Source organism: Temnothorax longispinosus, chromosome 12, assembly GCF_030848805.1.
Source record: "Temnothorax longispinosus isolate EJ_2023e chromosome 12, Tlon_JGU_v1, whole genome shotgun sequence".
Taxonomy (NCBI): domain Eukaryota; kingdom Metazoa; phylum Arthropoda; class Insecta; order Hymenoptera; family Formicidae; genus Temnothorax; species Temnothorax longispinosus.
The window spans coordinates 13,502,218-13,516,789 of NC_092369.1; the positions used below are offsets into that span (position 1 = coordinate 13,502,218).

General features: G+C 40.7%; 1 protein-coding gene across 1 annotated transcript in view; it reads right to left on the reverse strand.

Moving 5' to 3' along the window:
• Window positions 1-14,572, reverse strand: part of Pio (zona pellucida domain-containing protein piopio) — a 61,674-nt gene that overhangs the window by 35,330 nt on the left and 11,772 nt on the right. The gene's annotated exons all lie outside the window — the stretch shown is intronic.

The following is a 14,572-nucleotide window of genomic DNA, read 5'->3' on the forward strand; positions in this document are numbered from 1 at the left end:
ATGCAATTATAATAAATTCTGCGGTCCTGCGGATGCAGTTTTTTTTTTTAATGGACGAATTAACGGACGTAATAGCGTCTGTATTTCGTAATCACATTCGCGCGGAACGAGTCGTATATCCTAACTGGATCTCGCTTAGATCCTTCAAGATAAAGAATGAAGACAAAGCGTGCGTTGTACATACGTATGAGTTACACAACAATGTAACCGCCTCCTTATATACGTTTGTGTCACGGATTCGCGCGTGAAAAATCCGCTTCGGCTGACCGTGCCTTTGGCAAAGCGCGATACTTTTCTAAATTCTTTCGCGGTTCAGCGACCTCCGCGGTTACGGTATAATTAATCTGAATCGCGCTGCGCGAACACGCCACATAATTCACGATGCTTAAATGTATAAGAGAAAATTAACAGCAATCTTCCGTAAATGCCGTTGCGAATTACATTGTGTTCCACCGGCTGCAATCTACACCAATTAAATCTCCTCAGACGATTCGAAAAACAAAAAAAATTAATTACGGATAACAATTAGTGATGTAAATACGAAGCGAAATGCATAATGAAAGCACCTTTAATAAGATATTACGCACAATAGGTACGTGTAAGATTCAACGCGGATGGGGCTTCTTAACGGAACCGAGAATTACAGAGCTTATTCACGTCGTAAAGAACGCCGGGTAATATATGTACGCTGATATATTGAGGAATTAGCGAAACCGATCGTAAGAACGGTGAAACGCCGAGTAAACCGCGAGAGCCGCAGTACAGACACGCACAGTTATGCAAGAACCCCGGTGTGCCTTTCGTGCGTGAGATTTTAATGCGCCGTGTGATGGACACGAGTGGCATAAGATATCGGGAACACAACGTACCCGAACGCCAGGGCGACGGCGACGTCGTGCTTCCTGTCGTCGAACTCGCTTCGCCGACTATACGCGCGGGGGAATGCCACGCGGCAAATCGCGCACGCGATTCTTCGGAAAACGCGCGAGAAAATTGCGCGAATAATAGACCATTCGGATTTTATTACAGCGCGCACACATGCGCGAGACGACGGGAAGATTATGGAATTTGTCTCTTCCTCAATTGAGAATAACATAGTAGAAACTGCAGAATTATCGTTTTCGTCGAAATCGGTAATTATCCGCGTCGTAAACTCGGCAGGATCTTTCGCGGATATAATCGATCCAATCCTAGAGACAAGACGATTCGCGATGCAAACTTTCGGACGGACGATTAGCGACGCGATTGCGAGAGATCGTCCAGCGAAACGGGGTTAACGATCCAAAAAATCAACGGCGATTAATTTGCATAATTGTCGAATCATCTCGCGAGCGAGAAACTCTCGTGGCGAAATCGAAGGAAGGTTTCGGCCGGCGGCTCCGGAGAGCATCCGGAGAGGAAGCACCCCGGTGAGCGAGCATCCACGTAAAACACCTAGGTCGTAACGCTCGTTAAGATTTTCGGCGGAGATCGCCGGATGTATCTTTACGAAATTCCGCTGAAATCCTCCGGCTCGCCTCAGATCGCGAAAATATTAGCATTAGCGTCAAGTTTCATAACGTATTCATCCGATGATCAGCCCGACTTTCTAATTCGCCGCTGCGTTACGGGAATTGCATCTTTCATCCGACTGTCAAATATATAAGACCAACTTCATCATCAGCTTCAGTTGTAATTTAATTATTGCTAATGTAGAAAGTTCAAAGGCTATATAATAAACAAGAGATGTTAAATTTAAAAACAAAAATAGTTTAATATATCTCTTAAAATCATAGGGACGTTTGTTTTTTATTTAACATCTCTCGATTGCTCGTTTATTAGCCTTTGAACTTTTTCTACAATTGTTTTGAAACGCGAGCTTCTCTTGATTCTTTTTATAATTAATTAATTACTGCTGTCTCGTATTTTCTTTTTAATTAATTTAATCGTCCGTCTGTTATTTGAACTTCGTGCAAAACTCATTTGCGGGAGAAGGAAATTATATCGTTCAGTAATATCGCGAGGCAGCAGTTTCGCTCTTGAAAATCGTGAATAGCGGTAGTTTCTGATCGGCGACCGGCAATTAGACAGGACGAATTATGCAGGTGTGCACCGGCTCTAACGATCGGTCGGTGTGTTCCGTTAGCTATAATCGCGATACGCGTCTCCATCTTATAACTGTCATATTGCACGCGTTTCGCGTCCGCATCGTCCGCATCGCAGTCCCGCTAGCAACCGGAAGTGACACCGGCGTTCCTGCGGAGCCTCTCCTACGCGGAAACACTATAACTCCTACGTTATATAACGCGTTTATTATATCATCGTTTATCGCCGTGGACATAATAAGGAAATACTTCTTTTGCGAAAAAGTGATTTCTTTTACCGCACCGTTTGCGTTGCGTGCGTTTTATAGGTACGTGTGCTTAAGGCGCGCCTGCACTTCCGTTTGATGATCTCTTCCGAGTAACGTTCGAAGAAGAGATGCACGCGTCGCGCAAGTTAGTGTACGCGTAAGTATAGTTTCCACGAAGGATGCACCGGGCGAACCGAGCGTAAACATGTACGTAAGTGCACCCTTCCGGTGCCAAGAACCGTCGTTTTCCGTTAAGCCGGAGGTTACAGGCGCGACGTTCGGTCTTTCTCCCGGCGGGATAATCGCGGCAATTATTCGTCACACCGTCGCGTAATATAATTCAAGATAATGGTCGCGACCGCACGGCGCGTTTGCCAGGTGTAATTAGAAAGATTTTAATAAACGTGTCCGTTACTTTCCACGCAATTAATCATTTAATGCCGCAATTCGTAATCAATCATGAGCTGATACATAACGGGCTTTAATTCGAACAAGACGTAGATTGTGAATTATATTTGTACTCTGTCCGTTATCTGAATATAATTAAGAAGACAAAGGGTTAAAAGATGAAGAAAAACGTGTCTATGATGGAGAGCAAAATAGAAACTTGGTAATTAATTTCAGGATCATACGCAAACTATACACTGAGTTTCTCAGACCTCAGTCAAATGTTTTTATAAATAAAAATGCATACTTTTTAATTTTTATTCCAGCAGAATGCCAAATACTCATTTAACTGAATTCTATATTACAATGATCTAAAGAAATTTTTGACTGTGATTGTGAGTATTGCTTTCCAGACTTACTGTAACTTGTTTTTACAACTTGTTACTTGTTTTAGTATTGTCAATTTGGATACTGTGAGTTCCTAAGAAAAATATTAAACTTGAAATTTTCACTGACTGTCATAAATTCATATGTGCAGTTCTAGAATTAAGCATATAATTATACTCATGTCAATTAAAATATAACATTGTTATTGTGATAAGGATATTAAAAATTCATATCATGCGAAATCGGAAATTCAAATGAACAAAATAATACAGTTACGCGACTGTGCGAACCCGGCGAGACTAATGTAAGTGTCTGAACTGTGATCGAGATTACGGCCCTAGATGCATAAACAGAACGTGTCTAGCGTACCGAGCAGGAGATCCTGTCCTTAACGCGAGATCCAGGACCACTACGGACGCTTTGTAGATGACGATCGCGGGAGTTCAACACGATCTACAGAAGGCACCGCCACGTTATCTCGTCTCGCGTGTTTCAATTATCACACAGAGTGATTTTAAAAGAAAAAACAATTAATTTTAATGGAATAACCGCGAGAGGAAAAGTCCGCGAGTAAAATGACAGGCGATTCGCGCGACGAATTGCGTTACGTAAGGAAGTTACGTATACGGTACGTGAAGACGCGCAAGGTTACATCTGACAAGGTTGTAACCGGTATACATCACGTAATTTATGACCCACAATCCGTTATGCGGACTACCTCCGAATATCTCGTTACGTGTGACCGGCGAAAGATTGCCTTTTTTTCGCTATCGCGCTCACTGTACTCGCTGTGCTCACTTATGTAAGATTGGAAGATTCTCTGTGGCAAATCGATAATTTGCCACTCGCTGTGCCAAAAGCATGAATTCACGAAACAGTGATATAACGCGAGAATCGGTAGAAAACGGCTGGAGATTCCGACGAAATTGGATTAGGAAACGAAATCGTCGGCAGTTTCTCACACGCAAAGGTTTGAGAGGTATCGGGGCAATCACGATCTCGATGATCCCTTATACCCCGTTGGGAATACGAGAAACGGTATAAGAGCAATCCGGCAGACGAACAACGCTCTGAAGAAATTGTTCGTGCCGGGATACCTGAGTAATTGTCGCGACCTTGGAAAAACGTGCGAATTGTGTGAGCCGAAGGTTATCCAAAAAGTATTCGATCAATACCTATTGTCCGCGGGAAGATAGTATCCCCGGAAGATATTTATCGGGCTCGATGATACTACGCGAAACTTTTTATAAGTAAATAACGTTGCGAACGGGATCGATATTGAATAGAAGAAGATTGCTCGGTGAAAACGTAACTTCAAATCTGATCCCGTAAACGTGATTGCTGTGTGGCTGATGGATGGATTTCAATCCAGCCTTACTCCACAAACGTTCCCTACAATCGTTTTGATTCGAGAAACGGTACATACGAAACTCGGGTAACGTAGCGATTCGGTTTCCAGAAAACGGTACCGCCGCAAAGTTGTGCCTTTATCGCGCGTTCACACGGCACGTTCTGTTATATCGTTTGGTCGAAATCCGGTGTGCTGAACAGTTAAATGAATGGCCGAAAGGCAACGCGAGCCGGGGGCCGGAAGGAAGTGGCAATTTAGTAATCATCCGGACTGCGAAATTAGACGGCCGAAAGTGGAGGAGGTCCGATCTACTTTCGTGCTTTCGAGACAACGCCGCGCCGGATCTATCTTTCCTCGTCAGGGGTTTGTCCTTGCCGACGCGAACAAAGGCACTGATTGCCCGCTCGGTTCTCGCGATGCTTATCCGCGAATCAACGCGTCGCATCGCATCGCGCCGCGGCCCTGGCCGGCTCTCTCGTTATCTCTTCGCGATTTCCTCGCTACTCGACCTCCCATCGACGACCCCATCCGCCGTTTAACTCTTCGAAGCACGGATATTGCGTAATTAAAAGAATTAACAGTTAACGTTGCACAGAGGCTCTTGTGAATAAAAAAAATCTTTGTCCATATTGACTGCACGATTTCTTTCTTATGATGCAAATTAACATGCTATCGTGCAATAAAAAATTGACGCCAATTAATAATGGAACATTCAATTTCATATGGCTCATTGCTGGCCATTAAAATTGCTATAATGGAAATAACGCGTCATATCGGATCGAAACTTATAGAATGGATAGGTCATGGTAAATATAGACATCAGATTTTAATATAAAAATGAGCTGAACATTTAAACATGTACCCCATATATCATAAATAATCTGCCATATAAATATCATCACTTTAATATCTCGTGTCTTTCTTGGAATGCAATTTTAATGATCAGCAATATATATTATGAGTGCTTTTCATTTATATGTCTTTTAACGACACTTGTGTCAGTTTAGATTAGCTCAATTAAAGCTATAAATAACAATAATAAATTACAATAAAATACAATAATTGGAAAATATTTATCATACGTACAAGTCAACGCACGCAGTAAGTTCCGAATAACTTAAAAACAAATTTATTTTCATGTTTATGGTAAAAAGAATGTACATTTATATCTAATTAAAAACAGTTTTTAAAACCACAATTTTGTTTAAGTCTATTTTTTTAATCTTTTAACTTATTACCAGCAGAATTAGAGTCAGAGACTTGCGTGATAATGATACTTATATTAAATAAAAAGCAGAAACAGTCGAAATTAATTTGTATCAAAAACTCGTGTCGCTAAATCATTCATTATCATTTTCGGTGTGATAGCCGCGCATGATCGCACACTTGCGTAGCATCGCGAGAAATTGAAAAACGAAGACTCCTTTTTTTCCAACATCGAACGATTCCCGCAGCCTTGGCGCGATCGACTCGCTTCGGTGCATCTTCGTACTCGTCGCGGACTCCGAAGGTACTTTTATATCCGCCTTCAACGGCGGTTCTACAGTCGCTGCACGCCCTATCATTCGTTACGCTGCCAGCCACGTCGGGTCGCTTATTTTGAATAATAGTAAATCGACGCCGGACGCCCCGCCGCGGACGTTTCCGTCTCTTCGCGAAGGTTCTTCGACGGTTGCGGTCTGACAACCTTGACGCCCGGGCGTCATCCTTACACGGGGAGGAGATTCCTTGCTCTGGTTGTCGTTCACAATGGCGTGCGGAAAACGACCGTTGAAGTAAAGCGATAGATCGGTAATCCTTTTCCGGATGCTTAACTCTTTCACTGTCCCTTGTGATACACTGGAGTAACATCAAATGCCCATGTATGATACATGAGTTTTATTTTTGGGACGATCATGCGTCAGGATCACTGATCCTTATATTTCATATCTCTCTTTTAGAATTTACAGCATTTAGGTTTTGTATTTCAAAGCTTCTTCTAGAAATATTTCTACGTTAACATTACAAAATAAATATTTCAATATAAAGTTTGATTATTACACGATAAAACTTTGGCTTAAAGTTTTACATTACTTTACAAAAGTGACTTTTTTGTTATCTTTGGAGAATGAAATTTTGTATTCACTAGTATAATAAATGTCTTCATCATAATCTTCATCATATAACCAGAAATCTTCATCGCTGTGTTCTTATAATAATTTAGAATTTGAACAAGTTTCTCACCAGTATGTTTTCTTCTAGCCATTATAACAGCTCTCCTTCTTTATTAAATAGTAATTTGAAATTTTAAGATTAAAATCTTAGAACCGTAAAATAATAAGCATAGTCTAACATATCGACTTCTGCAAGGACATTTTTCCTAAAAAATTTTTAATTGTAGCTGAAAATATTAGGGTTTAACCTTTAATATATAATAAAAAAACAACTGACAGGACATTGACGGGACATTAATTATTATTGTACACAAGAAAACACAATGATTGGTTTGTACAATTACTATCTAGTTATTGTGTAATGTGTATACCCCTCGTCCTACATATTTCGCGCGATGCGTTGGTGGCGGCCTTCGTAACGACGAATACCCATTGTTCGAATTACGTTCGCTTTTTATTTTCAGAAGGCCGTCTCTCTTGAACGAGTGTGGGATATAGAAGTTTTAATAACGTGATACTCAAAATACATTAAAGCAGTTACGGCTAACTAAGGACCCCTTTTCACGCATCAAAAATTTAAAAAATATTTTATCTATTTTTCGTCTATATATCTCGTTTCATCAAATTATTTTGTTTTTACATTTTGCGTAATTTGATAATTTTTCACGCACAATAATAATTATTTCTGGCACACGTACATCTGATAAATTCGCCACTAAACGCGTCTAAAACCTCAATCAATAATAAACATCGCGAAGAGCATCGCGCGACGCCGATATTAATTGCACGCCGCACTCCGCGCCGGAATTATCGCCGCGCGTGTACGGCGCAATTACTTCGATTTACTATCCGAGGTCGGCGGTGCGCAGCGTGGAGATTCCTGCGTGCAGTGATATTTCCGTCGACGCCATTCGTCACACAAGACCTCGCGTTCCCACTCTCGGCGCAATCGCTTGCCCAGCGTTAAACTCCTCGCTCCGGCCGATTTACCGTGTCGACGTGATGTTCATTCAATTATTAATGACCCTTGCAGTCGCGTCTGTTTCTAGTCACGGCGAAATCGCGAGGGATCATTGAGAAAGAAGCCAACGATTGATTGTCAGGATTGGTCCCAAGGTCTTTCGCATGCCTCCCCGCGTTTCGTGAGAATCCATCGCTCATCTCTCGCACAAAAGAAATTTATATCGTGGATCTATTATCTTATATTTTAATCGACAGATACGTTCGCGCGCACGCGCGCCAATTAGGTACTCCACCCAGGACGCGGTAATCGATGCTTCAATGTGATCGTATCCTCAATTTATTTCAATTTAAGTTGCTTGTTTTACTTTTTTTAGTACCTCAGTGCGAAGAGTAAAACGGAAAAAAGTAATTGATGAATTGTTGTATATTAAAATAATAGATAAACCTTGACTCTAGATCTAGATATCCTAGATCAAGATATATAACAAAGGAAATACAAATAAAGATTGAAGAGCAACATAATAAGAATGTTAACTAATAAAAAGTAATATCAATAAAGTATTAAATATAATAAAATAATTTTCAAAGGAAAATTTGTATTTCTATAAAGTTAGGACATCGTAGGAAACAGAGACGTCGAACAGAGTGCTGTTCGACACGATGGTTTCGCGCGATTCTATAACGGCTCCGCTCATCCAAATTGATTCTTACGCAAACGGCGTCTGGCCATGTGCCGCGGACGTGTGGCACAGATGAATTGTCGTGGATTCCACACATAAGGTATACCGTTATCGGTTCGGACATTCTGAAGTAAACGGAACGGTATATCCCCCCCGGCGCGCGGTGCGGCCCCGAACGCGCGATTCTTTTGCGCGCGTTGAACTCACTCGTATACCTTCCCATCCGTCCCTCATTGCGAATGCCGTGAATCCTTCGACAATATCCCCGCGTATACCTGTTCCCTGTGATCGAAGATCCTGGTTAAATGGCGCGATAGCGTCCCTAATTCTGACGGCCGTTTGTCGACACCTCGGAGCTTCCGGGGAGAAACGCGGCGGACCGTAACGCGGATCGATGCCCGCGAATCTCCCCCTCGATCAGGCACACAATCGCTCGGACGATCGCTTCACAACCGATTCATTGGCCTCCACCACCCGGATTACCCGTGACTTACATCGCGGACCGAACGATGATACCGTGACGAAAAAAACAAAGCGGCGTCTAAGCTGTGGGAACGCAATGTTACCACTATATCGTCTGCATCGACGAGATTAAGATCAAGGAGGTAGTCTATAATATTATTCCTATGAAAAACTTTCTGAATTTGAGAAATGCAAAAGTAAGAAAGAAATGCAAAAAATATATAAAAATCTAATAAATTTTTGCAACAATTATGAAATATTATCCTCAAAATTTAAACTGTAAATCAAAACAAAAATAATACATTGTTATCATGTTTAAAAAAAAAAAAAAACATTACATTGATAAAGAGATCCCTTTTAAAACATTAAATCGGAGGAGAAGACTTCCTACAACTTCAATCCTTCAATCTTCAATGGATCGAAGAAATATTTTAATTGGTCGAGACTAACGGGACCGCAACCGTTAACTAACTTACGGACTATCGTAATTGCACGTGTCAGGTGTTGATTTTCGCGGGTAAATGGATTGCGAAAACCGATCGGAATAAATTCGCGGGTAACGGGATACCGGGAGACGAAAGGGGAACCGCCGTCGCCGCCGCGCCGCGTCGGTTGACCGTTTAACGATTCTGCAATCGTCATTAGGCAGGATCATTTATAACCTCCTGCTCTTATCCTATTTACGGTCGTACCTACCGTAACGCTGCCCGCCGGGTCATTGGCGGTAATTGCCGATTTACAAGCGTGCGGTCGCAAGCGGGACGAGCGACGCGGCGCGCAAACACATTATACGTGTTCGGGCATATTCACCGGTCGCTATATTACGGAAAGGAACTTATCACCCAAGGTCAATGAAGTCAACGGTAACCAGTTAAGTTTATTACCACATCCGAATTAACATGAGGCTCGAGAGTGAAGAGCGTAACTGCGAGCATCGTAACGCGCGTCTCTCCAATCTGCGAACCAAGAGCTCTAATCGCGACACATTAATATAGCAATTTTACAACATTCTAATTTCAACATATCGTTCTATTAATTATCGTTCGATAATTATTTGTACTACTTCGTTGACTTAATTATTGCTTGAATTGTTTGCCGAAGGTATATACGTTTTGAGGAGTGGAATCCGACTATCGATCTAACGCAACATTAGCAGTGCTTCTTAATTGTCGCTTAAAAGAAGATATACAGGTCGAGAAGAAAACTGCCGCTTGAACGTAATGATCAATTTGTTATCTCGGCTAAGACACGGACAAGAAAAATAGAACGGATGGCTGTATCTCTAGAAAAAAGTCACCGAGTCATCACGTCTAATTTATCGGAGGCATCGGATTGATCGCCGACCGTGACATAAGTGCGCCGTAATGATAAAGTCAGATTAAAAGATAATGATGTCGAATCAACGGTAAAGCGTGAAGTACATTAGCCGCCTTGTACATCGTATTAATGGTACGTAAAGTTAAGCGAATAACTAATCCGACGCAACGGATCGTAAGATCGATCGACGGAGATAGGTCATGATAAATGACGACGTACGAAGCTTCGCCTATGGCCGCGAATAATTTTCCATAGTCCTCTTCCCATAAAAAAAAATTCCGACCACGTAGACAAGACAAATTATCACGAATTGTCGCTCTGATCGCTCTGATCGTGAAAGATATCGATTGCTCACTAGCAATCACTGTCATTCGCGCAAAAATCTTGCAAAAACAGAAAGTCGTTTCGCGCAGGCGACATATTAACCGATTCAACTGGCTGGATTTCTTAGAATTAAAATAAAATAAAAGTAATAAAACTCGCTAGTTCCACGTACAATTACGTCTTCTGAAGAAGCGTCAAAACAATGTAACGCTAATCAATAGAAATATCCCTAATTAGAGATTTCTTTTTGATAATCCTTCCTTATAATTATACCGATGCGATAACACCCGTGGCCTTTAATTATCGCGCACTAACGAGTCTGGCGACAACTTTATCCCGCATGAACACGACGGCGGTGTGAAAAATTCCTCGGGGACGTAAGAAGACGACGCGACGTATTCAAATGTAACGCAGAGCGCGTTAAACACGGACAATCCAATTCGCACGACCTGGATTTTTTTTCACGCCGCATCGCACAACTGCGTGTCCTCTATTATATCAATCCGACGTATTCTTATCAAAAATTAAGCGATCTGTAAGTGCTGCTTACGCGTATGTTCGTTAGAGAGATTTGTCTGCCTCTGACAAATTGGAAACTTACGCGATCGTTCACTTTCTGCAAAATATTTTCTACTCCGTGATTTTAGAATGTTTATGAAATAGGAGAGCGCGTCCAATTAAGATCGTAATTTTTTTTCTAGCGAAAAATGATTTCTACGAGAACTCGTTTTTAATGAGCTTTTAATGTACGTCGGTCAATTGTATCAGCAAAATAATCTGCTTTTTAATGCTTCAAATTCTTTATGGTGTATTTATTTAATAAAAGTAAGTAAATAAAAGTAAGTAAATAAAGTAAAGTAATGAGCATTTAATAAGATGGAAGACGGAGGAATAAGGATAGAGTGCTGTGGCGATTAAATCTTTTAGCGTGGTGATCGGCACGACCAGGCTGCATATATGGAAACGCGATTGCAGGTATTGTAATGCATGTGAGAATAAAATAGTTTCGTCCTCCGCGAGAGCGAACGAACGTTCGCATATGCGAAGGTAGCAGCGAAAAAAAAATGCTTTCTTCGAAGGCGCGGTTTCTCCTCGAGAGTGCAGAAACAACGGTTTGAGAAGCACTAAACAATGCTCTACTCGATCCCGACAGTGATAGCGCCTTACAATGCAATAATCGGAATGCAAATCTCACCAAAACAACCAAAAAAGGACTGCAAGTGCAAAGTGCAAAATACGAATTTGGAATATTATGTTGGTTTATAGATTTCTAATATAACTTTATGAAATGAGTGATAAAAGAAATGTTGAAAGTATATGTATAGTAATAAAACTATGTATATATATATATATATATATATATATATATATATATATATATATATATATATATAGACAAACTGGTTATAATTATACTTATATTATAATAATTCGTTTACTCATTTATTATGATGTGATTAACTTAAAGATGAAAAAAAGATATGTAAAGTAAGTGTAAGTATCGTACACGTAAAAACAGTACATTTAATATAAATATTTAAATGCGTAAATACTAAATAATTATAAGTAAGAAACGAAGAAATAAGCTGTCACTGAAAAGAAATTAGATTATCTACGTCACAAGAGAATGTCTACGTCTGTATAGATACTATATAGATAATTGTAGAAAAAATCGAACTATAACTTAATTTGTAACGATCCATTTCTCTCTCTCTCTCTCTCTCTCTCTCTCTCTCTCTCCCCCCTCCCTCCCCCCTCTCTCTCTCTCTCAGTGTAAAACAAATTGGTTCTAAATCGTTAAGAGCAAACGAGTGGAGATGCCTTACGGTGGCAGCTATATGAAGCGCACATTTGAATTAATCATTTGAAGAGCGCATGAGCATCAATAAATGCAGCCAGTAATGAACCAGTAATGAGCTTAAAAGAAATGAGTCTGCGAATTTTAATAGCTTGTAATTTAAACCGATTTAATATATGTGTAGTGAGCCAATCTGCGCATACTCAAATCAATCTTATGCAAATGCAAGAATTTACGTGCAAATATAACGTTACTTTAAATTTAAACAAGAATTAATTATGTAGAATATTAAAGGTGTTTGTCTTTAAAATTTAAATCAAAACATTTGAATTAAATCTAAAGATTTTATCAATAATATTATTAAAATTAAAATATTAAAGTGTTAAGATAATTAAGGATAACTCTCCAAAATTTAACTGAATTCTTAGTAAAAAAATTAATTGTATGTGTGTATCTAGCAACATACGTATATATAAATAGTAAATTTAATTATAATTACGTGAGAATCTCATAACGGAGCATTTGGAAATATTCAATAAAAGCTTGTTTGCATGTCGCATCAAGAAACAAGCCTGTCTACAGGTTGGATCATGAAGCAGTTAGAAAGTAAATTAGCCTGCAGATATAACTTAAGATCATCAGCATAAAGCAGCGCATAAACGTGTTCAAGAATAGGCGCCAAATCATTTGTAAAGAGAACAAACGGAAAGTAATAATAATATGATGTGCAAGACACGTGCCTAGTTTCTTATCAGGGCAGAACGGAACAATTTCATTTTCCTCCATCTCCCCGGTGCGGCGGAACAAACGACAAAAAGTAAAAGTCCGAAAGCGCCCGCGGCCGCTTCAACGGAGACTTTCGATTCATCATTGTCACGAGGAAAATAGTATGTTCGTCCCGCTCATTAATCGTCATCTCGTGAAGCATCTAGAGGTATTTGAGGGATTACGAGTTTGCAGTCTACTTGACTGGAATATTGAGCTGATTTGCGTCAAAGAGTGCAGCTTAATATGCTTATTTCAAACACTTGTCACATTAATATTATACGGAGATATTCTTAGCCGAGTTACTTCAATATCTAATAAAAAACTCATCTAATAATAAAAAATATTACTCTCATTTTCACGCGCAACTTTTCCTTCTTAAGAGAATCGCGGCGGATCCGATATAGCGGATTCTCGCGCAGAATCGAGACGAGTTTGCGAAGGCAGGTTTTGCGATTTGCGATAAGCAAGTAAAGGCGAGTCCGCATCGACGGTGCATTTCCGCCGATACGATGGGTGAAATTTGACTTGCGGTCGCTTGACCGCGTGAAGTAAAAGGCTGAAAGTGTCCGCCGCCAAGTGCACGCCGTGCACGGCGCGGCGGGGACTTTCGATTCGCGTCGATGTGCCATCATGCCGCGGCGGATATCGCGATGCACGATATGGTGTGCACGCTCGTCGTTCGTCCCGGTTATAATCGTCATCTCGTTTCATGCCGTTTATATCTCGTATCACTCTTTCTCCGTTCCTCCCGCCGTACCGTGCGCGCGGCTCCGCTCCTTTCCACATGAGAATCTAGGTCGCACGGCTGCGTTCACCTTCCAGCAAAAGCAATGTCTTCCAAGGAAGGTCGTCGCTCGATCCCGTCTGGAAAGACTCTCTTCCGAACGACGACGCTTTTCCCTTTCGTTAAAATTATCCGCCCGTCAGCTGGATTAATTGCTCTCCCCGATCTCGCTGACGTAAGAAAAATCTGTAGCCGGTCGGAGATTCCGACGGTGAGGCGGATACAAAGATATTCCTTTCGTTCTTATTAACTATTAATATATGATCCTTGAAAAGCGTTTAAATAATTCTCTTCGCCTATTAATTATCGCTGCGACGGTATCGCTCATTTTTTAGTTAATTTATATAACGAACAAATTTATCTAATGATTTTGCAGCGATTATCTATCTACAAAATTACCGAAAAATTTTTAAACTTACATATTCCAAGCTTGTTTTTCGATGTAATTTCAACATTGATAAGAGATCAATATTTAAATTATGTGATTAAATGTCAAGGGCAGATAAAGTCTCGAGATAATCTTCGGGTACACGTATCCAAATGAGTGACTGATTGATTGAGGCACGGAGGTAATTAGCCCGAGTAATTAATTGAGCCTCTGTGTCGGGCGTTAAGAAAGTATATACGAGAGGTCGATTACTTTCTATAGTAATTACGTTTATTTCCAAACCGTTATACTTCGTTACCACAAGCATCCCATCTCGAATCATTGTCATCAGGCGGTATTGTGCCGTCATTAGAAAGTGCGCGTCGTGTGGAAAGCGTCCACTTTTATCTGATTATCCGGCAATTTGGCTTTACGAGGGGGAACTGCGCGCGATGCGATTTTTCCGCGGGAGAAAATTCGCGCCGCGTGACGCGTTCGA